The 26652-nt window shown below is 35.1% G+C and overlaps 1 protein-coding gene across 4 annotated transcripts in view; it reads right to left on the bottom strand.

The window, feature by feature from the left end:
- Positions 1–26652, bottom strand: part of LOC135844022 (agrin-like) — a 394772-nt gene that overhangs the window by 345943 nt on the left and 22177 nt on the right. For 3 of the 4 annotated variants that reach the window (XM_065362091.1, XM_065362095.1, XM_065362093.1), the window contains exon 1: positions 13450–13699. The exons of the other annotated variant lie outside the window; for it this stretch is intronic. The gene's annotated coding sequence lies outside the window, so the exon portion shown is untranslated. Of the gene's footprint in view, positions 1–13449; positions 13700–26652 lie in introns of those variants that run through there. 4 annotated transcript variants of the gene reach the window in all.

The following is a 26652-nucleotide window of genomic DNA, read 5'->3' as shown; positions in this document are numbered from 1 at the left end:
TTCTTCTTACGTTAGTTGGAATAATTAAAACGAACGCGCAGACGGGGTGTGTTGATCGAAATTGGAAATTTATTAAAATTTACCTTTCTCTCGCTTCTTGTACGTATACTTTTTGTGTAATTTTTAAAACCGCGTCCAACACGTTTTCGTTGCCTTCTCGCCTCATTGTAGAGGTACACTAAATTAACACCTCGCTAAACAAATTCCAAACCATTAAGCCTACTTATTATAATGTCACCTCTCGCCGCCAACTCGTCCTCTTATTTTATTGGTATACGAGAGAAATGTGCTTAATGGATGTTTAAGTAATGTAAACTTTACGTTAAATACCCTCCTGATTCACCTGTTTACCTCCTCTCTTATAACCTCCATCTCAACACACACTCTCTTACTCTTTCTCTTGTATAGGTACATATCAACCGACAGACACGATTACATTATGTAGCACAGTTTTCAAAAAAAGATACTACAACACTCAAATGCAACCCCCCCTCCTCCCGTAATGTGGTAAATCGAACAACATTAAAAGTAGAGTAGAAGAGAAGATGTGGTAACATTCATGAATATTGATACAATTCGGTAATCCTAACGCCTTCACTCCATTATTAACTACTTGAGATTACCGTCTGCTTCTTTTTCGTCGCACAGTACCTATCCGTGAGAGATGAGTGAAGTAAAACGGCCTTTGCGAACCTTCAAAACGACCTGAGGCAATGTCTTCGACTTTCATACCTGCGATAAGGAAACTGCCAACAAGGCTGACGTCATCGTTGCTTCGTTAACGACCTCCGTATAAATATAAGCCATCGTACGTGAGCTTGAATTTCTCGTCTCGGTAAAATATCTCTCTCACTCTGTCTCGCTTTCTACCCTCGCGAAAATCATCGTAAACCACTAGCCCTTATGATTTCGTCATTAAGGCTGTGTAGTAGCTAAGACGCGAAGCACAACGACGACGAACGACGCCGAAAGCTTGACTCAAAATACGAGTAAAACATCGGCGTGGCGTCGCTTACCATCATCGTCATCGACACGACAACTCAGCTTTTTCGCCACAAATTACGACGTATCTCTTAATTACGTTTATTAAGCCTTCACGATGATCGAAGCCGAAGGCGACTGAAATATTTGAACTGTTCGCCGCAAGACGTTTGTTAACTTGTGCCCGCTTCCTTTATTCCTGCACTTTGCCTCATTTCACCCTGTTTCGGTTTCAGGTTTATGAGGTCTAACTAGGTCGATAATACGGGCATATTTGCAAGGTAATTATTATTACCGTCATAGATGAGGTTAATAGACGAAGTTCCATGAATACATTTACGACGAAAACCGTATGGAGAGAGAAGAAAACCATGTAACTACATGTTTAAGCGAACTAGATGCTACAATTCTCATCAAAATTATTTCTCATCATATGACCAAATGTCAAAATTACACAATTCAATATACAGGAGTCTCTCGATTATCCGACCTAATTGGGGGGGGGGGTAAGGTGGGTCGGATACCAAAAAAGTCGGATAATCCAAAATGAAATTTTTTGCGTGGAAATGAAGTGCATAAGCTTGAGAAGACAATTTTTCATCCAAAAAATCAAGTTTTGGCTCAAAATAGGAACAATGAATTGAAAAAACCACAAATAAACAAAAATAATATACTTTTATATGTGACTGAAAATTAAATACAGACTCAAATTATAATTTTTTAAGGTAAATTGAGTCGATTTCAAGGAAAATAATACCGTTAGAATACAAAACGTTGCATACTGCATATTTTTACACATTTCAAAATCAAAAATTGGGGTGTTTATTTAAAATTTTGGATTATCCGACCTTGTTGAGTCGGATAATGCGAAATGGAAGTCGGATAAATTTGTACCGGATAACCCGAAAGTCGGATAATTCGGAGTCAGATAATCGAGAGCCTCCTGTAATAAAAACTAAAATTTTCAGAACCATTTTTCTATCTTTGATTTTTTGATTCCCCCAATTTTTTCTTGTGAAAATCGACAATACAAACAATTTTTTAAAATAGAAATTATCGATCCCAACATTTGGGAACTTTTCTCCAAAAATGTCTATCTGTGAAGTATCAAAATATTTTCAAAATAAATTATAAAAATTTTCATGTAGGATTTGTCATTAATCCCAGGCACAGGGCCGGATTTAACATTTTCGCGCCCCTAGGCAGTCGGAAATTTGCCACCCCTCCCTTTTTCCATCCCTAATTCTCCGGTAAATTTTCATTTTTAAAAATGAGCCATTCTTAAAAACGTAATTTTTTAATGGAAAACGTACCTATCAATCAATAAAATAAGTAGAAAAAATACATCACAATTTATCAAATAAGTGAGGAAGTGTTGAATTGAAGTGAGGGCGATTTTCAATAAATTTGTTTAAAATAATCGAAAAAAATTAATTTTTCATTATTTTACAAAACAAATTGATTTTTTTATTTTTTCAAAAATACCTTGCAATGGATGGAAAAAATAGTGAAAATTGGTATTAAAAAAATTGCTCAACTTGCAAGGAAATGTGTTTGAATTTATATTTTTACGCGTTCTGCTCTATTTAGATACATATTTAACCTAAAAAAAAAAAAAAAGTATTTTTACTGATTGCAAAAAATTAGAGGAGGTATGCACAGAAAATTGTTGACAAATCAATCGATTAATCAATTTTTCAACGATTTTCTTTAGTAAAATCAATAATTAATCAACTATTGATTGTGATTGATTTTTTTTTGAAAAATTTGATTTTTCCAACACTACAATAATTCACAAAAAATCAAGATTTAAATTTTGGTCGTGCTGCTGCATTCTACAATTTTTCTTCTGGCCTTTTTCTATTTTATTTCATTTTTTTCAAAATGTGCACAGCTTTCAGATACTTTAAATTTTTCCTGAATTTTTCAAATCGTATTCAGGTTTATATTCAAAACTATCATCCAACCTTCAAAAGCCCCCCCCCCCCACCCAAATCGAAAAACTGTATTCAGTTGTTCCAATAATGCCTAGATATTTATGTTTTGGAAACACCTCAAATTCTTTATAAACACAGTTACATCTTTTTTTGTTGTTGTATTTTTTCCAACTATTTTCACTTTTCTGAGGGGAGGGGGGTGATTATATACTAATATTATAATTAAAACTTGACCACATAGATTATAATTTTGGTTGCGGACGGCGGACAATTGATTGTGCCAGACTCTGAAATTTAAACGTGAAAAAAATCAGAGTTTAATGTGCGACCCTGATGCTCAAAAATTTTAAAAAAAAACATATGAAAATGACCCACCCTGTTCAGAAACATTTACTGAAAATTGTTTTAGATTCATTAGGTATTTTCATCAACCAATTCATTTCAATCATTCTGATTCTGAACCTGCAAGATCCTGATTAATGATCGGGATCAGGGATCGGATTCAGGTTTGGGGTTTAAGGGATCGGGTTCTATTTTGGTTCAGGTTCATTGAAAGTAATCGGAATCAGCCGGAGTCAGCGATCAGGATCGGGTTCAGACTACCATTTCGGCCCAAGTGAAACGAGGACAAAAACTTTGGAAAATTGATAATTCAGCTGAGGTAAAAAAAAAAACATTTTTGATGCGTGAAATTGATTTTTCTGAATTTATAAACGATCGAGAGCTTAAATTTTCAAAATTAAAACACCAACTTGCTTCAATTTTTTGAAAAACTGAACGCGCACGACAAAAATCACCGGAAGAAATAATCCATTAAAATTAATAAGCAATCGCCAATGACAATTTTCCAACCACCCATTCGCTTAGTTTAATCTCAATTAGAACCAAATTATTAAACAATTCCATTAACGTAAACCATCACTATAATTTCCACAATATCAACCTCCCCTCGTACCTCCATCCATCGCTCATTTCTATACCATTTATACGCCTCTTACGTCACATTTACGTAAATCGTGACCAAATAACGCCGTTCCTGGTAGATACCTGACAATGAATCGCGAACAATCATCATTATTCGACAGGGTGAAAAAAAAAAGGTAGAGTGAGAGAGACTCCAATAACAAACAAGTAAGCTCTGGAATCGCAAATGGAATACTAAAAAGGTTGACATTTCGTATTAAAACGTCTCGTTTGACAAAGTTCTATTCCCGTTCGAATAATTTTTCCTCGTTTTGATGGCGATTAAAAGTACCCCTTTTCAATATCCTATACTTCGTAAACCAAAATAATGTTCGGCTCGCGACAATACCTTTTTATCCATCAATTCGTGTTATAGTTATCTAAGGCCGGAGAAGACTCGTTAAGAAAAGATCTCGTTGCATATTCATCCGCTTAATAGCTATGTATAAAGCACACGACGTATTGGCATAAAAGTACATCAATCATCGAAATTCTCTCGCTGGCTGGACTCACTTTTCACCCCCAACTGGCTGCGGTGGCGTATACGAAACCAATCAAGTAAAAAAGGTCCTTTTTGGTGTTTTGCTGTTGTCAATTACGATGTCAAATTAAGATCGTAGCAATAGCTAACTTTGATATTTTCATTTCTATGCATTCGAGTGCTGTGTTTTCATCTCTCTATATCGCTTTTCTGAAATAATAATTTTTCTCTTCTTATATTTTCTATCGATTTTAAAAATATTAGATACCGGTAGTTTATTACAAATCCATGCAACATAAGATTACAGTTGAGCATTTTTTTTTCAATTTTTATTATCAACCGGATATTATTACCAGATACAAAAGTATCCTCGATAATTCACCTCATTCTAACGAATTTGACATCTCGACTCGACCACTCCACACTGTCTCCGCGCTCGGTAATTACATTAAAAAGCAATTTCGCTGTTTAATTTTCATAATGGAAGATTAAAAAGGAAACGAACGAGTTTTTTTTCAGCTCAATTTCTGAGCTCGACGTTGCGTTCGTTAAGATGAGGGCTTTGGCATCTTCTTCATCTTGAGCTTATAGCCTTTGCGCGTCGATCGAGAATATACGAAATCTTATCTCGCAAATATTCGTATTTCTCTCCCGAGACATTCGACAAAAAGGCAACGTGACGCAGAAAGTGAATTTACAACGATAATTAGCTTCGCGTAATGCGTTTGTTTTTTTTTTTTTAAACGGCGAAAAAAACCAACCTCGAACGAGTGCAAATGACTCGAATCGCAAATAAACGACCATTTACCTCTCGCGTACCGGCGCCAAAATACCATACAACCAGTCAATTATGAGCTTATTTTCCGCCTTCTCGCTGTGCTTTTCGACATCTTCGCGTACGCGGCAATGACCTACCTTAACATACAGTCGTCGAAATTACGACCTGGCAACTAATATACATTTGCTCCATTACCATAGCAAAGCTCTCGCGTACGTATATTTTCGCCATAACATACGATATTACGGCGCCCGGGAACGGGCCAAATTAAGACGACTACGACTACGACGACGACTACAACTATGTAAAAAGCGACCCCTTCCGTACAATTAGCATAAATGTATAAAACAAAAACTTAGCAGCGTTGGTAATATTTACAATAATAATTTACTACGGTTAACTTACGTATAGTAATATGGCGTATAGTACTATACGATTCGTTCTCTTCGCCGCGACTCTCGCGCCATTCCACTTAATGCTTTCTCTGTCTGTGTCGTCGTATAATAAATTACCGCCGCTTCGCCGAGTGTGCCGTTGATTAAAGGAAGTAAAATGACCTAGCGCGGTGTATACGCGATTTGTTTTGTACCGATATTACACTCGTGTAAAGATACTGTGTGTATATACTTCACACTATACTCGTACATAAAGAGCATAAAGTGAGAGCCAGCATCACACGAGCAACCGAGCTTTGGGTGAGGGGAGAAAAAAAGAGGCCAGCAATTTTCATTCTGTATGCGCTTTAATGAGACCTAGCACCCGAATACCATTTTCTATTTCAGCTCACATAAATACGATCACCAGGCCAAAGCATCGCAGAAAAGTAATTCGAATACTATGTAAAGAAGAGGGGATACGGGTAGATCAGGGTGGAAGGAAAATGAAGTAGAAATTATAAAACGGTTGCTGATTCGATTGATTGTGTATTTTCTCGTAAATTTAAAAAAATAAAATAAAACGTGTCATTATTGTTCTGACGATATTCAGATAAATCTATTCAAAATGTAGCAGTTCGCATGTTGATGGAAATAACAGGCAAAGCAATTTTTTATGCTTTTTTTCATCAATCTATTCATATTATTCTGATGAGAAGAAATTTAGAGAAAACTTCAAAAATGATAAAAACATGAGTGAAACGAATTGTCCGCTGAATTTGTAAAAAAAATCTATCGTATCTCAGACAAAGTGCAGTGTTGCCAAATTGAACAGTGATAATGCTAAAAAATTCTAAAATGTCAAAACATGACTTATTTTAATTAATACGGACTCACATATTATGTTAGGTAGGCTATACTTTCCCTTCACAGACACTCCAAAGACTATACCTAAATAAATTTTTCTGTTGATTTTTCTACTCAAAATAAAAGTCTCCATTGAATTTAGAACAAATCTTCTGATTTTTCCCCCTCAGACCCATTCCAAAAGGATCAAAAAAATCCTGGATTGTGAAAAAAAACTGGCGAGGAAGATTATTTTGAGTACAAGACTGCCCAGAAAATTTTTCAGCTTCTTATAGCCAAACAGGATCCCTAACAAAAAATGTCTGATTCAATCAGATTAGCTCAAAACAAATTTTCAGAATATCAACTTGTCTACAAGATTCATCATCATCAAATCATTTATAAACTTCAGGCATCTGATAAAATTATTAAATTTATGTTTGTTCCAAGTCATGTAGGCATTGCAGGAAATCAGGCAGTAGATGAGTCAGCTAAAACAGCTGTTACCCCGTATAAAATTTTCTCTTTGACTCATGATGATGTCATTAACATTCTAAAAATAATCCAAAACTGCAACTGGCAAAACCTGTGGAACTCAAAAACAAATCACAAACTATTTACCCACAAAAAATCAATCCTTCCTTGGAAAACCCTTCATCTCCTAAATTGATCAGAAGAAATTATAATCACACGCCTCAGAATTGGTCACACCAAACTAACCCACAACCATTTGTATGTACATCAAAGCACGTAAACCCACCTGTCAATTCTGTAACTCTGAAATAATCTCCAGCCAACACCTTCTATTTTATTGTCCCTCCCTCAAAGAAAACGCCAATCTTTAAACATTTCAGACCTTGATCTTACAATTCCTGACAACATCAAACAGATGGAAAACATTCTCAAATTCATCAAAGAAAATGGATTTGTGCTCAACAGGTTGAAATGTCCCGAATTCCACATTACATATTTTCACCATCATTTTTCATCAAATAATTCAACTTCAGGTTTTTCGATCAATTTATTCAAACATCTAAAGTAAGTAAAAATAGGGCTACATATAAATTTTCATTGGATCAAAATGATTGCAAATAAAAAGTGTTTGTTGGAATTTTTTAATAAGCTGAAAACAAATATTGCATTAGAGTATTTTTCCAAAATAAAATTTCTGATGATGAAACAGCGTGACATAAAATTGATAAGAAATCGTTTTGCGACCTATGGAGGAAATTCAGTGTACCTACTTACAACAATTATGCTTTATCAATTTCCCTCACGAAGTTGAATCCCTAAAAAATATGCACTCATCTGAATGTGAAAACATATTTCAGGGGAACGAGACGTCAAAAAAGTTCATTTAGAAATGCCTTGATTGGTGACAATTTCGGATATGTTATCAAGTCCCTAGCAAATAATTAAATTTAAAATTGCAATTCTTTTGCACAATTAAGTAATAGGGTGGGTCGACTTTGACTTTTTTTTTTTAGATTGGAGAGCCTAGAGGATTTGATAAAAAGTTGTGGGGGCCTCAAAAGACTGCAGGAAAAATTTTGGATCCTTAACTTTAATTATCACTTTTCTACAAGGGTTTCAAATTTTGAAATTTGCATTAAAAATTTTTTTCAAACGTTTTTTTGAGTTAATTGATCACGTTATATCCAATTTTACCTTTCCAAGGGGTCTGCATGGCTTACGAAAATGTTACGATTTTGGACCTGTTCAAAAGTTATGTAGGATGACTCGAAATTGTGAAAAAATTTCAAAAATGGTTTTCTTACTTACATATAAGTAAATACTTGTAGGTAATATGATCAATCAACACACTTTTTTTTCGCTGAAAATTTTTTTTTAAATTTTAAATTCACGTTTCAAAATTTGAAACCCCTGGAAAAAAGTGATGGTTCTAGTTAGGGTTCAAAATTTGTCCTACAGTCTTTTGAGGTCCCCCACACCAATTTTTATCGAATCCCACACCCCCACCATTTTCCAAGAAAAAGGTCAAAGTTGACCAACTGTATCAGGCAACGTAGCTTCATTGTTATTGCTTCCATCCTCGGCGACGTTGGGGTCCATAAATTGCTGGAGTTCTCTATTAGTTTACATTCTTGAGAAAAAGAAAACAGATTTCGGAAATACACCGGTTCAAATCGCTAAATACAAATTTCAGATTTATAGGTCGACTTTCTGCGAGGGAATATGGGTTTAAATAAATAAGTACATAGACAAATACTATAATGGATAATTGGACAAAGAAATGAATAGTAATCCTAATCACGTTACTTCTTCACTTACTTATCTTTTCATAAAATTAGGTAGGTATCAAAAATCTCATCTCACTTTCAATTATTCAATCCTCGCAATAACTTCAGATTTAAACACGATAAAATCCTGTTTCTACCGTCAATATTACACAAATGTTGATATAGTTGCATAAGCTAAACGTTTAAGGCAAAATTCATCAACAACGAACAGAACGAATTTGTGTATTTTCATTTTTTTTCATCTCTACGTACGTCTTCAAAGAACGAAAAAAATCTCGATTTAAATGATAAACAAACAATTTACACAATCCCTGGAGATACGAATAAGAAAATTTCCTTCACGTCGAAATCACACAAAACGGAACAAATATCAGATTATTGAATCAAACGACGTGAAAAAAATGATTACTCGTAGTTGGTAAATGGCAACGATTGATATTCGAAATAATTGACGTAACCTACAGAAAACTTGTAAAAAAAATGTATTTATTTTTAGCGTTTAAAAAAGCAACTTTAAAAACGAGGAAAGAAATATCATCTCGAGTCGAATATATTAAAAACGCTTCGAGATATTTCGTTCTCGTTTTCTCTCGAAACTCCTACTCGTTATTTTATATAAAATTAATAAACTTTTAAATACCGCCGAAAAAAAAGCAGTAATAAAGGAAAACTTCCACAATCAAATTTTCAAATTAGCGGGGAAAATTTTCAACGCGAATTCCTTTTAGCATTTTTCAATTTCGACTTGATTTCAAAACGCGAAAAACCACCACCACATCCTACAATGCCTCGCTTTTATCGATAAAACACACTGTTTGAAACACGTCAAAACGTATTCGACGTTTCGTATTATACACATAGAACGTTACTATGAGAGTATTATTTCATCAATTAAATTTTCAAATTATATTGTGAATTAACGCGGCTTTAGTAGCTAACCGTCAAATATCGACTAATATTTTCCATACAATTGCACACATCTTCGATGCCTCGTTTACGGTTCACCCCGCTCTTCTCTTCCTTTCTGGTCCTATAATTAATATAGTGTTCGTACTGTTCGTGTAATGCCTGGCCGCGTGATTTTGTATATAATTTCCATTGTTTGAACGTATAATTCAATAAACACAAAAAATCCAGACAAAACTTTGAAATAAACATTATTAAAAGGGAGCTTTGTGTAATATTATTGGTATCTATTTTGGCAGAATAATTACACAAGTGTATCTATTTATCGGCTCGTTTGACTAAGTAAAGAAACTTTTGTGTCATTTTTGAGTTCACTGTAAAGGTGAAGTAGGTACCATGTAGTGGTTCAAAGCTCAATTTTGGACAAATCAATCTGACCTAGGGTCCACTCGTTCGTAGAGTTCCAAGATTTGTATCCTAAAATCTCTTCAGAAAAATTTCATGTATTTTTCAGATATGTATTTTGTACAGAAATGTTAAATTTGGGGGTTAAAATCAGAAAATTGAAAACAGTGAAAACAGGACTCCACAAAATTTTTTGAAAAAAGTGATTAATATAAACTGCCTACCCATACCAAATGGCTCATTTTCATTTGGCAGTCGAAACAGTTACCTTTTTAGAAATGAAATTTAATCCATTCGAATCATATGAGTTATCGAGTATAACTATTTTTTCTCTCAGCATTATGCAATCAACCGCTTCAGAAGTGTCACTTTGCCTCAGGTACGAGTAGATTTGAAAAAAAGGGGTGGGCGTACCGCACACGACACAAAGCTCTTGAAAGTTGAAAAAAAGTGTTGAACGAGGGTGAAACTACATACGTCATACACATTTCTAATGTTACAATAAACTTATACGTAGGTAATTAGTTGAATGGCGTGATGTAATACCTTGACATACACATCTTGCGTAGGTGGTATAAGTCGATCGTTGACGTCGTAATCGTATACTACAGTTACTCACCACCTCATTGTATGTCATGCAGCTCATCGATGATTATTACACGACTTCTTGACCACACGTTACTCTCTAAACCGTTCTGTTTACACAATTACAAACACGCCGAGTAGCGCGGAGGAAGCAAGCCGGACATAAACAGAGACTTGTTACGGTTTCCATTTTTTTACGTACTCGTCGTCGGTCGTAACGACGATCTAATTAAATAATAAAACCGAACAAGGCGTTTTGTCGAGTTCCAGAATTTCATATCGGTTTATATTTCTTCAATTTAATTTTTTTTTTATAGCTGTTTGAACTTAATACTTCTCTTAATAATTTTTTTGAAATTGTAGATTTTGTAAAATTTAACGAAAAGGTAAAATTTCATTTAATTAATTAACAATTTTTTTCAAAATTATAATTAAAAGAAAAAGTTAATGTAGGTAGTTTTTTTTTTTGGTTCAAATTTTACTGGACGACATCAGATAAAGAAAAATTTAGATACCATTTACGTTTTCTGTTAATTTTGTACCAAAAAAAAAGGATCATTTTCAGCTCGTTAAAAAAATTAAAGAAGCCAGGCCTGCCATGAAATTGAAATATTTTCCACAGAGAAATTAACTTATAATGAAATTTTTTAAAATGAAATATCATACCTACGTCGATTTAAATCACCTCATTTTAGAACCAATCAACTATTTCAAAAAAATCATCTCTGAGAATTCATTTGAAAAAAAAAAATCACGACTAAAAAAAATTTGTTCAACTACTATCATTACATAAAGCCTCACACTCGCAGAAAGCCAACGTCACGGTTACACAATCGCTCAAAATTTTGATTTAAAAACTATTCTTGATGGTGGGTTTCTTTTCAAATTAATTCGAGTTCAAAAACCTTTCTGCAGCAAATCATTTTAACAAACTCTTGAAATAAATCTTTCGTAAGATTTCTTAAAGTCTTTTTGAGGTACCATATAATTTTAATTGTAATAGAGAAAAGAATGAAATTCTTTCCAGGCATAAATTTACAAAAGAAATTCGTTTGATAATTTACTTTGAAAAAACAATTGTTGGAAAATTTTATTAAATTGCAAAAAAAAAAAGGTCAATTATAAGCGCGTGAAAAAGAGCAGATATTTTGAACTTCAAGTACCTAAAAGGGAATGATACGATGAGTTTCGTTTGTTTAGGAAGAGAAAAAATTTGAAAAAGCCACACAGCATCCTACTCATACTAGGTCAACAGGATTAGCGAAGCTGTTAGCTTCCCGATTCATCAAAAATCATATGTCATTCAACCTCATACAGACGTCTAAAAAATTTTAAAAAAACTCTGATTGCCATTAAAAAATTGATAAAAAATGAAAAAATAAAAATCCGAAGTAACACTGCAATTTGCATTACTTTTTTGAAATGAACCAAGAGTCATAAATACCTACTTGTACATCGAATAACTGCAAAGCCGTCAAGACCCAAAACAGGGTTGGGACAACCCCCTCCATCTCCCTAAAAGTTAACGAATTTTCAATCCGAGGTCTGCTTTGACAAAATTTACAAATTCAAATTTTTTCACGAATAAAATAGGGCTCGAGACAAATCGTCCGACCCTCTTCCCTCCCTCATCTGTAGAAAGAATACAATTTATAAAAAATGATATCAAAATCAAAACTTAGAAAGAAATGAATTGACATCAATTCATCATTTAACCCTATCACTTCCTTTTTTGAATCACTCATTTCTTAGTTGAAATGAGAAAGACGAGAAAAAAATTGAAAAATTATTCAAATAAATGATGACTCGAGTCAAAATCAAGAGTGAGTCATCATTTTCTTCAGTTTTGACCACGTTCAGGTTGTTCTTCGTTCATGAACGTGATCAAATTTCTGAACGTAACGTTGTTCTTTCATTTTTTTTACTTTCTTTGTCTTCATTTCCTCGCCTTTTTTTCTGAACGTGAAGTTGAACAACACTGTCAGCAAAAGATCAGCATTTCAAAAATCCAAGCTTTTGACTTTGTTTGTTGCTTTCTGCAAAAACACTCGTCACTTTAAAAGTATACAAAACTTACTAAATAATTATAGAGGAGGAGAGGACGATTTTAAGGTTACAAATCCAAAGACTTGTAACATTGGAAGTTGATTCACAAGAAAAAAAACAATACCTTTGATTTACTTATTTCTTTACACCCCCTCCCTTCCACCCCCTCATCATCATCCTCCTCCTGTCAAATGTGTTCGAAAAGTACCCCTTCATCTCAATCAATATTGAAAACACGCTGTTTGAGTAAAAATTTCAAAACTTTTTCTATTATTTTTTCATTGTCTGATATTATCACATTTATTTTTAATTTTTATGCTTTTTTACAACTAAAACGATGTTAAATTTGATCGATTTCGTGATAGACAAAAGATCAATATTTCGAAAAAAAAATACTCGAAAAAATCCAATAATTCCATCAAGATTAATCGATGTTCGTTAATCAATTTTGATCGAGAAAGATCACGATTTTAAATAATTTTCAAGAAATAGTAATTCAAATAAGACCAAAAAAACATTCAAAAATCTCGTACAAAAACCCCAAAAAATTGAATTCCATATAAAATATTATGAGTTTCAGTGATGAAAAGCGTGAAAAAATAATACGAAAATAACATGAATTCAACAGCTGTGTAGCAAAAGTCCAAGACTGGAACAGACGAATCATCAAAATTCTAAACAATTTCATATCATTATTGAAAAAATAAACATGAAAAAAATACTCAAAAAATCTTAACAAGTTCCACGTGATTTTGAACACGTTTCTGCACAGGATCGCTAATTAATGCGTGAGTACCAATGACTCGTCTTCGTCTACATAGGTACATTTTTAAAATACACAACCAAACAATGAAAAAAAGTAAATAAAAATAAACCCAAAACTTACGATAATTTCGACGTGTTAATATCCCAAGAACACACACACACCACGATCGATTTCAATTCACTAACACAATTACCTAGCGTAAAAAAAAATTTACCACAACATTAAAAATCCAATTGTTAGGTTAAAAATCACATCCGATGTTATACAAAAAAAAAACTGAAATCGCCGACGACGTAATTTCTTACGTAAAATTTTTTTAGCCGCGCGCGTAAACCGAGTAATACAAAATACAACCGATACGTTGCCAAAGCTAAACGCCGACTGACTGAAATAGCTCGACTAGAATAATATTTCGGCCCCCTTTTCGCGGCTAAAACATAACTGAAATACTCCCCGTCTGTTTTCGAGCCGAGGGTACGTACCCTATCCACGGTGTCTCGGTGTAACAACCAATAACTTATTAAATGATACTTATATTTTCCGTCGGTTGGAAAAAAAATTCCTTCTTCGAATTCCTCCGGCTCGTACCAACGATACACTTTGAACTTTTATACACGAATTGTAAGCTTTCAAATAAATTCTAATAGATTAATGAAGTTCTCGAACAATTAAACATTTTTCCCCTCGATCATTCCTGGTCCTTGGTCGAACCAGGTTTTTATTCTCTCTTTTTCTTTGACGAGCGCTTTTTTTTTTCATCCACAGAACGACGTATGCTTGTGTTTTGCTCTCTTTCTTTCGATATTCCGTTTCTCTATTGCACGTTCGAAAATACGACAGTAACTAATTAATTTTATTTCCTCTTGTTCTACCGCCTCGCCGTTTGCTGTCAATTTAACCTATTCAAAAAGCTACACGAGAGCGCTCTTTACTCATTTTGTACCGATAAATAGAATTATATCACTAAGCATCGTGTTATTAATTCTTTCTTTTTTATTCTCTGCCAATGAAATGTACACCCAATCTATCGAAGTCGATATTTTTCAAATTAAACTGATCGGTAACCGAGGCAGGAGGGAGAGACTGAATAAATATTTGATCATTGGCCTTTCTCGTCATTAAGTTTATTTTTTACAATACCCCCGATTAATCTTTTATTCCTTCGTTATCTATGTATCTATCCATCTATTTATTTATACCTTTTTCAAATTAGATAGACAGACTCCACGTACCATCCAAGGTAAAATATCGTTCGCACTTTATTCTGTTACAAAGTGCGAACGATTAACCATTCTGTGAGAGTATATCGACAAATTTTTAAACAGAATGTGATTCAAGTTGTCTACCCAAGTTCGTAAACGGCGCAGCAGGTCTAGTATTGATACAGTCGTACCTCACATACGTATGTACCTATACTAGAATATATTACAAACGTAAAATTCCTATTTAAAAAGATATAGGAGGAAAATTGTTCAATTTGACCATAAAAAGAGGGAGATTTTACGATCACGAGAAGAATTTTTCTTTATGCTTTCAAACGCATTTCTTTCTCAAGGCAATATCGAGTTTTTCGGGCCGAATCAACGACCAACGAGAACAAACCGAAAGAGAGATTTATTTGATTTCGTTGGAATGAACGTGAAAAAAAATTACTCGACCACTTACGGTACACATTTGTGGAAGCCAAAACGTACGAGTCTTTACAATATCGATACAATTCAAATAATTGCCAAAATTTTCTCTAGGAAATATGAGGTAATTTTTTCACCGCAACCATTCAATGTAATTTGGACGATTTCTCTTAATAAAATTGAAATATGTACTTAAATAAATAAATAAATAAATAAATTCCTTTATTGACATTACTTACAAAAACATTACATATACAGTTGTTTCTTTAATATTTACTAGTAAGTCAGGCCCAAATCTTGAGCAAAGGATTCCTTTAGCCGGGCCCATTCAGCCCGGTCAAGCGCTATTCTGCAGTAGTGATTTGTCTTCAGGAATTTGATAATGTCATCCGACCACCTCGCCCTCTGTGCTCCTCGTCTTCTCCCCCCTTCTGGTATCCAGTTTAGAATTTTGTTTCCCCACCTACCATCCTTCGCCCTCACAATATGTCCTGCCCACTCCCATTTTTTCCTTCTAATTTCGTGGGTTAACACCCTATTACTCTTGGCTGTTTGTCTAAGGCTTGACATTCTGATTTTTTGCTTCCTTGAAACCCCCAACATTGAGCGAATCATGGCGTTTTGGGTAACGTTTATTTTTTTCTTGAGATTGCTGCTGAGGGTCCAAGTTTGAGCTCCATAAGAAATCACTGGGAAGACACATGCATTAATTATATCTGTTTTTAGTTTATTTGAATAACTTCCTTTTAGAATAAATTTTAAAGACCAGAATTTTCTCCACCCCATCGAAATTCGGTTATTAACTTCTTTTACCATTTTGTTCTCGAATGAAATAATTTGGCCCAAGTATTTAGTTTCCGTAACATTTTCAAAGTGTTCGCCGTTGATATTAATTTCATTCCCTTCTGAACTTTTGGATAGGATCTTAGTTTTGGAGGCATTCATTTTTAGACCTGCTTCTTGACATGCCATTTGCAATTCCGAGATCATTTTTAAGAGCTCACCCAGGCTTCCAGCCACCAGGACTACATCATCAGCAAACCTCAAGTTATTTAAATTTTCCCCCCAAATTTTGATACCCCTTTCCTCCCATTTTAATCCTTTGAAAATTTCTTCCAGAGCTGCACAAAAGATGATTGGTGACAGAGGGTCTCCTTGTTTTACCCCTTTTTGTATGCTGAAGGGCTCCCCTTTAATTTCGGTAGTGATGCTAGCCTTTAGCCCCATGTACATATTTCGAATTAGGGTTACATAATCCCCTGGTACCCCCTGGTTCCTCAAGGCTTTCAGCATAAAGATATGATTTAGGGAGTCGAAGGCCTTTTGGAAATCAATGAAGGCGAGGTGGAGGGAGACTTGGAATTCACTGGATTTTTCCATCAGCTGATTAACTGTGAAGAGGTGGTCAGTCGTTGAGAACCCCCTCCTGAAGCCTGCCTGATCTGGAGTTTGCTGAACTTCCAGGAAACCCCTTATTCTGCGTTCCATGACCTTTGAGAAAATTTTTGATAAGGTAGAGCTTAAACTTATTGGTCTATAGTTATCTAATTTATGTTTATCCCCTTTTTTATGAATTAAAATTATGTTTGAGTGTCTCCAGTTACTGGGAATTTCTTTGGACTGTAGTATTTTATTAAAAAATTTTGTAATGAGGATCCCCAATTTGCCCCCCATACCAAATTTTATGTGTTCGTTAGTGACCTTATCTTCTCCTGCTGCTTTCTCGTTTTTAAGATTTTTTATTACATCCTCTATTTCTGATTTCAGGAAATCTGGTTCTGTATGGTTTCCCTCTCTTGAGGGAGTCTCGGAATTCAGCAAGTAACTGGGGTCTTCGTATAACTTAGCATAATAGGCCGAAGCTGATTTGTTTATTTCCTCTCTTGAGTAAATTTTTTGGCCCTCCCCCCCATAAATAAATGGTATCCAATGATTACCCAAAGATCTTTGCTTTTTAATTTTTTTAATGCTTTTAGATGCACACAAAATATCATTAATTAGCTGATGTTCTCTCTTTCTGTTTCGTTCCCTTGTGGCCTTCCTAACTAGTTTACACAAGATATTCAGTTCAACTTTTTCCCTTGGTGATCTGTCCCTTTTAAACCTTAGTTTATTCCTTCTCATTATCAAACTCGTTAAATTATCGCTTGTCGGGTTATCACCCACTTCTTGAGGCGTAGGCGGGGGTGGGGGGTTCTCAACTTCAACTTTTCCAGAGGCGTTTCTAACACAGTTAATTATTAGCTCGTCCAGCTGATCTACATTAAGGCAGGATACTGTTTCATCAACATCCATCTGATCCAGTACCTCGTTTAGTTTTTTTTGATAGCATGGTTGGGAATCCAAACTTATTTTGTGAGCGAAATTTTGTTCACATCTCCGTCTTCTCTTGATAGGGTTTACCTCGATTTTGCAGGAAATGGGGCGGTGGTCAGAGAAGAAACCAAATTTGCCCACTAGGGTGTTCCAGAATAACCTTTCACATTTTGGTGAGCACTGATCTGCGTTCAAATGGTGTTAGGGGAATGGTAAAAGCGGTTCCAGGTAGCCAACACATGCCGAATTATGTTTCAGTATTAATTTTTTACCATGGAGAAGTGGACGGCTGTGCAGCGCGCTTTTATTGTAAAGGCCTTTTTCAAAAATAATGACTCTTACATTAGTGCAATTCGTGCCTTCCGCAAACATTTTAAACTTACCGGTAAAAGTGAAGTGCCATCGAGGCCAACAGTGAAATTATGGGTAAAAAACTTCGAGAAAACCGCTCATGCTTGTAAAAATAAGCCTACAGGTCGGAAAAGATCAGTAAGAACGCCAGAAACAACGGACCGAGTAAGGCATTCAGTACAGACTACCCCTACCACTTCAATACGTAAACGAGCGTTAAATTTAAAAATCAAACCAACTTCTCTGCAACGAATTTTATCTGAAGACCTCAGTTTCCATCCATATAAGATTTTAATCATTCAAAAGTTACAAAAAACTGATTTTGTGAGAAGAAAATCATTTGCCGAGGATATGCTTACAAGAATTGATACTGGTGAGATTCCATTGAACTCGTTACTCTTTACTGATGAAGCTCATTTTTATCTAAACGGTGATGTGAATAAACAAAATATGCGCTACTGGTCGACAGAGAATCCGATGATAATACACGAGAAACCTCTACACTCCGCTAAGTTGACTGTTTGGATGGGCGTGGCTAAATTCGGTATAGTGGGACCGTATGTGTTTGATGAAACGGTGAACGGTGAGAGGTATCGCAAAATGTTAAACGAGTTTCTCATTCCTGAATTGAAACGCAGACACAAGTATAGAGTTACTTGGTTCCAACAGGATGGCGCTACCTGTCATTCCGCAACGGACACGATTTCTTTATTGCGTGAGCATTTTGGTCATCGAATAATTTCGCTGAACACAGAAATTTCATGGCCACCTCGATCCCCTGATTTTTCAGCATGTGATTTTTTTTTATGGGGTTACCTCAAGTCAAAAGTATATCAAGATGATCCTAGGACTCTGAAACAGCTCCTAGATAATATTATTCGTGAATCAAGACTGATTAGAAGAGAAATGCTCAACAAAGTGTTCAATAATTTTAAAAAACGTTTGGTCGATTGTGTCAAAAATGATGGAAAACATCTTGGTGGAATAATTTTTAAAACTTAATTTATAATGAAAACTCAAATATATGGTCTAAAAACGGCACATTTCTACTTCATTTTGGTTATAAAAAAATTTCCGTAACCATTTTTCTCTCAGAGCTACTAATAAAACAAAAGTGAAAGGTTATTCTGGAACACCCTGTACTTCATAATTGATAATCGAGCTGTCTTTTGCGGGGGCGAGGAAAAAATCAATTTCATTCTTATAATCCAGATTTGGTGAGATCCAAGTCCATTTTCTTTTTCCCTTTTTTTTGAACCAAGTGTTTATCACTTTTAAATTGTGTTCTTGGCAGAAGTTCAACATTTTCCACCCCCTTTCGTTTCTGACCCCGTAGGTATATGGTCCTACCACTGACTCCTCTCCATACTCCCTGCCCCCAATTTTGCTGTTGAAATCACCCATTATCAGTGTTTGATGTTTTGCATTACACCTGAGTTCGGAGAGACAATTGGATAATTTGTTGTAGAACAAGTCTACCTCCTCTTCACTTGCTGCTGACGTAGGGGCATACACCTGAATTAGAGTCAGTGTCTCATTTTTACCTTTGCTAAATTTGGCTATGGCTATCCGATCGGAGACACCTTGAAAAAGTATTAATTTGCTACTCCATTCCGGACTTATGACAAAACCCACTCCCCTCTGTCCTGCAGTCTCTCCATAAAAGCAGAAAACACTCCCCGTTTTTAATTTGATAATACCCTCGCCTACTCTCCTAACTTCAGAGATACCCATAATATGGATCTTGGAGTTAATTAGGTTTGATTCCAGTTCGATTAATTTATCATTACCCACCAGTGATCTTACATTGAAACTAGATACGGAGATGCAAGACGATCTGTTTTTACCTGAACCTATTGTGATATAGCGCTTTGTTTTTGGTCTTACGTACCCATGCTGACCGGGCTTACCTGGGTTACCGGAGCTCGAATCCTACTTCTCAAGGCGCGATTTTGACCTGTTACCCTTATTTCTACCACGATTTGTTTTCCTTTGCTGACCAAGTTGCGACAGCGTCTGGGGTCTAGACCTTAAATTCCTGTCACCTGAAGCCACATCCACTGTCTTTTCCGGATTTTCCATCATCTGGTCTGAGTCAACTGCTGAATTTGGAGGTGATGGAAGCTCTGAGATACAACGAATTCGCCTTGATGGCCCATCCTCCTTCTCCCGGATCAGTATTTTGCCCTCTCTAGTCCATGCGTGCGTAATACAATTTTGATGCTTCAGAGCTAGAGCTTCTCTGAATATTGCCATCGAATTAGCGGAAAGTTGTTCATTCACAAAGATGGGTACCGCAGGGGAAAATCTCAGGTCTTTTCCATGTAGTTTCAACCGCTTCGAATTTTGAATAAGAAGTGTCTTTTTACTTCGGTTATTTAGTCGAACAATTATCGCAGGAATCCTACCCGCGTTGGCGGGGAGGCGGTGAGTTGAAGAGATATCGTAGTCTTCCAACGGTACCTCCAATTTGTTTGCCACTGATAACACCACGCTACGAATATCTTCGTCCAAACTACATGGCACGCCATTGATAATTACATTATCTTTCATACTATATTGTTCTAGATCATGTACCTTTCCATGTAAAACATGTACTTCATCCGTTAAGGTGGTTACTTTGGCTTTTAATTCCGAGTTTTCCCTCTTCACTTGATCGACATCTGATTTATAGGAGTCTATTTTTTCTTCTGTAGATTTAACCGTTGCTCTAATCGCCTTTACCTCCTCGAACATCTCAGTAAACTGGTTACGAAACTCTTCGTCTGTTGACCAGGCCATTTTACTCCGACAGGTCGAACCACAACCGAATTCAACGATAGGTACCTACTTTGTAGGTTTCGTAGATAATATACGCTCGATATAACCGGTTACACAGTAACCTATTACGACTAGACACAACTGCACGCACCAACGCACGACTTTCACGTATCGAGAAGATATCCGAACTCCCAAATATGTACTTATAGTAGTGCAAAAAGCGATGAGAAAAATTGAACAAAATAAAGAAATAAAAGGTATAGTTTTCTTACCTGAATTATCTCAATTCTCGAACCCTTGAAATGATTCTAAATTGAGCCTTACAACCAAAAAGAAATATTAATAATAATTCCACAGAATTTTTAGAGCAGTTGCAACCAATTAGTCGGTCAACAATTTATTTTCTGGATCTGGCACTACTGAAAATCCCCTCCTCCCTCCACTTTTTTGCAAACAGGAAGCTAAAGAGTCATCGAGGGGAGCAATTTCAAAACTAAAATGCCTATTCGCTGCAGCCACAATTCAATACTTTTTTCATTTTTTTTTTAAATTGGAGGAACAGGGACTAGAAAGGTATCACGAGTTCAAATTTTAAAAATTTGTTGGTATATTTTAAAGCCCTTAAAAATGTCGATATCGAGCCACACAATCGTCATTTTCAATTTGTTGATCAAGTTTTAAGAAAGTTGGGGGGGGTGGAAGGCAACATAGGGTTTGCATCGAAAAAGTATTTCAATATATTTTAACGTCAGCATCTTAAAATTAGCAACTACCTACACCTACTCTACATAAATTGATATTGATAAGCCACCTTTCGAAAAATCGAAGACATTGGTATGTTCACTAGAATATAATTGCAATGATAATCGTTTCATTTTTTTTTTTTTTTTTTTTTTTTTTAATTTTAGAAACTAGGTATATCAAAATTTGTGGTCAAATAACCTCAACTAAATCTAGGAAAATTTTCAAATTTTTAGGTCAATGCCGAACCGCCTTCTTCGAACGAAACATGTTTTGAAAAAATTATCAGTCTCTTTTTTAGGTGATCCTTTGATGCTCACCATCATGACCACAAAATCTTCATTTATGTATTTTGAAGGAAAGAACATTGGACAGAGTGAATTCCAAAACTTGACAAATTTGAAATTCCAAGAAATTGAACGGATGAATTTTGCAAAGTAATTTCATTTATTATTACGAGTACACGTTCAAAAACTCCTTTTATTTGCCTTACATCCCCTTCAGTTGATATGTTTCAAGAGAACTGAGTGATTTACTGCGGCTATAAATTCATTATAAACGAACCATGTTTTGAAAAAATCACCTCTTGTAATAAGAAATCAATTAAAATTTTACGACAAGCAGAAGCATAATAAAGAAAGATAGAAGAGAAAAAAGTACGACAGTATTAAACTAAGTAAGCGGTGATGCTTTTTTAGCCGAATTTACCGAACAGTAGATACGAAATAAAAGTCAAGTAGTAATATTGTATTTTGGATAAAACTTCAACTATTCTAAAGCTTAAAGCTTCGGAAATCATCACCATCATGGTACACAATTTCCACTAAGCAATTGTTAGGCAGCTAGTTAGGTACATAATTTTCAATTATACATATTCAGGAAAATTGTTTTTTTTTCGCGCTTTTTAAATATTTTTATTTGAGAAATAAAAAAAATAAAAGTACATATAATATGTATTTTTGAGAAAGTCTCCTTCAAAATGGTTTCAAAAATCATAGTTTCCATCTTAATTTTTCTTCAGCCCCCCGCCCCCCACTCATGAAGCTGATGAGTGTAATTTTGATGCCGAAAGTGGTGGGGATGAGGATTAGTTGGAGGTTAAGACCTTGAAATGCAAGATTTCTTTGCTTTTAGAATTTGACATCCAACATTTTTTCAACTTTTTTTTTCAATTTTTTGAGTTTTGAAATCGACTTTGGGATTTTGGATAAGAAAACTTCATTTTTTGGGATATTTCTCGATATGTTCCACTAGGGTGGTCCTTATTTTTGAAGTTGGGATTTTTTCCGCTCCCACCCCCTAAAGTGGTGACCTCGGGTGAGAAAATAATTCTCTTATTTTTTATTTTTTCCATTTTCAAAAAATTCGGGCTGCGGTGGGCCCCTCAATTTTCAAAAATTAAAAAAAAACCTAATTCAAAGAAAAATGTTCAAAATGTCAAAATTTCGAGTTCCATCATCTCTAGAAGGTTTTTTTTTGAGTAAAAAAGCCTCTCATGGCGATTTTAGCCCCCTCCCATGAAAACCAAGCTGACCCCCCCCCAGAATAGCTGAAATTCGTATATTATGTGAGATGTCCTAAAATTGGTTGTTTTTGGTCTTTCCTCCTTTCAACCCCACAAAGTGGTGTCCTTTGGTGAGAAAATAATTCCCTATTTTTTATTTTTTCCATTTTCAAAAAATTCGGGTTGCGGTGGGTCCCTCAATTTTCAAAAATTTAAAAAAAACAATTCAAAGAATTAAAATTTCAATATTTTGAGTTCCATTGTCTCTAAAAGGGACCCCTTTTGAGTAAAATAGACTCTCATGACGATTTTAGCCCCCTCCCATGAAAACCAAGCTGACCCCACCAGAATAGCAGAAATTTAATTATTTTCTCACCCGAGGTCACCACTTTAGGGGGTGGGAGCGGAAAAAATTGCACATTTTTTTTTTGCCATACAGATTTTCTGCACTACCAAGGACAACCCTTTTGAGACTTTTTTTTTCATTACAATGCATATTTTGATTCAGCAAGCCAACATACGTCAATTTTTCAATGATCCGTTACGAATTTTTTCCCACAGTAAATGTAATAAGTACATAATCATTTCACATGGATAAATCCAAAAAATCGAATTTTGATAGGTCTAACAAAATAATTACGAATAGCGAATGCATTTCAAAGAAATTCGTCTAAAAAGAAGTATCCATGTAAGTGAACTACATACTCGTACATGAATTCGGTTGCAAGAAATCCTACATAGGCAATTCTGCATAAACACTTCCACTATTCTATATCACCTTTTACGTCTGTTCGACTCATTCAATTCCTAACAGGTTTCGAGATTTTTTTTTATTCGTTGAAAAATACGCGTAAATAAGACGATAAAAAATTTTCGCCTCGCGTAGGTTTAACGACGAAAGGTAAATGTTGCCGTTTATGTTTCGCGTTTAATTTAAGAGCTTCATAACAGTCATCATATAAATAAGTTTTTGCTGACGATGCACGTCTGTTTAAGTGAAGAAGAAAAAAAAGCCACGCGATATACCCATCATTTCATACACGCGTATAAAAAAGCAGGTATATATTCGTATTTATAGAGTTTGAAAAAAAAAACGACTTCTCTCTCTTCTAGCAGCAGCCAAATCCCGAGGCAAAGGGATCTTCGACAATTCTCCTCTATTATGTGGGAGGAAATTAAGTGAAAAGCCACGTATAGTAGTATTGGTATTGCGGAAAGTTAAACTCGTATATCAAATAACTTTTCAATTGTGCCGGAATTTTCAGACATGTTCAGAAAGATATTATTATAGTACGACGTTGTTGGTCCCTACTATGTTCGCCCATGTACCAACAACTCTATCCTTTTCTACGACAAACAACAGCCGAAAACTTGCCTCGAGTAATAATAGTCCAGCTCTATGTTAATGATTAGTCTATGGCGATGATCGGCAAATACTTTCGCAGGAAGCAGAAATCGCTATATAACGTGAGCATTATACGGAAATACGCGAATATAACGCCTCATTTACGACAATATATACCTATCGGCTTATAATTTAAGGTGCTCTGAATCTATAGGCATCTATAACATAACAGATATCCTCTGAGCCTCTTTTTCCTTCAAGTCCTAAGTTGGGTATCGACTCGTTCGATTTTCTTTTCCTTTCCAACTAGATATCAATTTATTGGGATGCTTCATCATCCTTTCTCAAAATTCCCAATGAGGTTATTCCCAATTCACAAGAATTCAAATTCAAAATACGAGTACCTCAGCCCACTTCTCCTCAAAATCATTCTGCATCAGTCTTGAAGACTCTTGGGGGATATAACAAATGGTGGCATAAAAGACTGAGTCGGATTTATTCACAAATTATTAAAACTCTAATACTTTAATTTTGAAATTTAAAAATACATGCTCATAGATCTCATAAGAAATTTCAAAATTGAAAGAACACATCGTTGAATCAAACTACATAGTACGTATTTTGAAAATGTTCGTTTTATGGGTAAATATGACAATTGAAAGGAGTGAGATCCATAAAATTCAAACTTTCGCGAAAGAAGAATACCACTCATACTACATAGAAGAGAATCCGCGTGAAATAATTCTTTCTCCGAATGCTTCTATTAGCATGATAGGAAAATCACTGCGTCGAGTCAATACGAAAATTCCAACATTTGTAGCGATAAGTTTTGTAAAAAAAAATTATACACACCGTGCATCACTCGTAGGCATGAAGTTCTCTATGGAATTGGATACCTTTATAAGAGAACTTCGAAACAACTCATTAACCAAATGACTCTGTCATACGAAGTCGTGAAAACGAATTTTCAATCAAGCGACGAGCACTGGAGCAGTAGAGCACTATGCTTCATTTGAAACACGTACGTTTTCGAACACAACTTTCAAAGCATCTAAAATCAAAACTACCACGACGACGAGGACAAGATGTTTTTATGCCATGAGCTTATAATGAAGCAGTACAGTCGAGCTGTCTACGGAATTTGACTTTTTCGTACACCTCTGCTATCACAATCCCCTCGAAAAATTGATTAACAATAAATTTTCTAGCCTAATTTGGTGACAACGAAGAGAACGAGAAGTTTTGAAAACTATCTTTGAAAGTACGAGTACAAAATAAAACTAGGTATAATTGGTAGGCATATTTTTGTAAAATAAGATTTTGAAGAATGGATTGATTTTGTTTCTAGTTTTGAAAAGTCTGACATAAAATCTAAAAATCTACCTACTTTAAAAGTTGCAAGTTTTTTCGAAACAGGGGGTTCATTGAAAAGCTCCCTTGACAAGAACTGATCAATTTTTTCCAATTTTTTAAAAGTCTAATCAAATATCAGTGACTCAGTATAATGTCTTTTGTTTTCAAAAGCCACGGTCTTTAAAATCTGTATGACGTAAATCAGAATCTCAAAAATTTTGGACAACTCCCCCCCCCCCCCCAACCAGCGTAAAAAATATCCATATCAAAAATGAGAAAAACCAAACTATCCTCAAAACAATGAATTAAAAAATATGGGGCAGAGAAAACCAACTTTATTTTCTTCAGTATTCAATTTTTTCAATCAACATTTCACCTACTTAATAGTAAATTGAAAAAATATTGAACAGAGTAAACCAATATTTTTCAATTATTGTCTGTAGGTATTCAGTTTTTTCAATCAACATTTTACCTACTTAATTTTATGAAATGAATAAACACCTAAACAAATTTTCAACCGAAGAAATAAATAAATCATAATTTTAACGCGTTAAAAAACAGAACGAGAAAATACACCGATATTGAGCTAAGCCAACGCTCGTTATTTTTCCCTGACGTGTTTTTCTTACACCGATAATAATAACCTATTTAATGATTCGATTTTAATCGCGTTATTTGTCGACAAAGGAAGATAAACAGCTAAAATCGAAAAAAGAGAATGCAAAAAAAAGTAAGAAAACGGATTAAAAAAAGATTACTATTACGTAATAAAAAGGAAAGAATGCTCTGAAAGAAGAAAAATAATGGGGAAAAACGCAGCTCTTACCGTATTACATTATTATGAGAATATCGCTATACAGTACAACGGCGTGAGGTAGAGTTTCGTAGGAAGGAGGGGGGAAGAGAGGTTCAAAGTATAGTAAATACATTGGCTGAAAAGAGGCAAGAGAACGGTAGATTGACGATTTTGAAAGGGAAACGAAGAGGCCGAGGGAGACTACGAGAAGAGGAAAATATTTAAATTCGCGTTATATTGGCCCTGATGCGGCTGTCGTCGTCGCCGCAGCTTACGGACTCGAACCCGCACCGTCATCGAACACAGAAAAGGATTAACTATCTAAAATTAAATCCCTTCGGGAGAGCTGCAAGAGGCTCGATAAAGAAATTTTTTTATAATGAAAACTAACAAAAGAAGAAAAATCAAAATTAAGTTACCAACTAATAAGAAAAGGATCATCTTTTTCCGAGATTAGCGTTTTTTCTTCCTATCTACTTTGATTCGCATACCTCGCTCTGCTCTCTTCGCTCCGCTCTCGTAGCCA

Source organism: Planococcus citri, chromosome 4, assembly GCF_950023065.1.
Source record: "Planococcus citri chromosome 4, ihPlaCitr1.1, whole genome shotgun sequence".
NCBI classification, from domain to species: Eukaryota; Metazoa; Arthropoda; class Insecta; order Hemiptera; family Pseudococcidae; genus Planococcus; species Planococcus citri.
The sequence above is the reverse complement of the archived record's forward strand: the minus strand, read 5'-3'. Positions and strand labels throughout refer to the sequence as shown.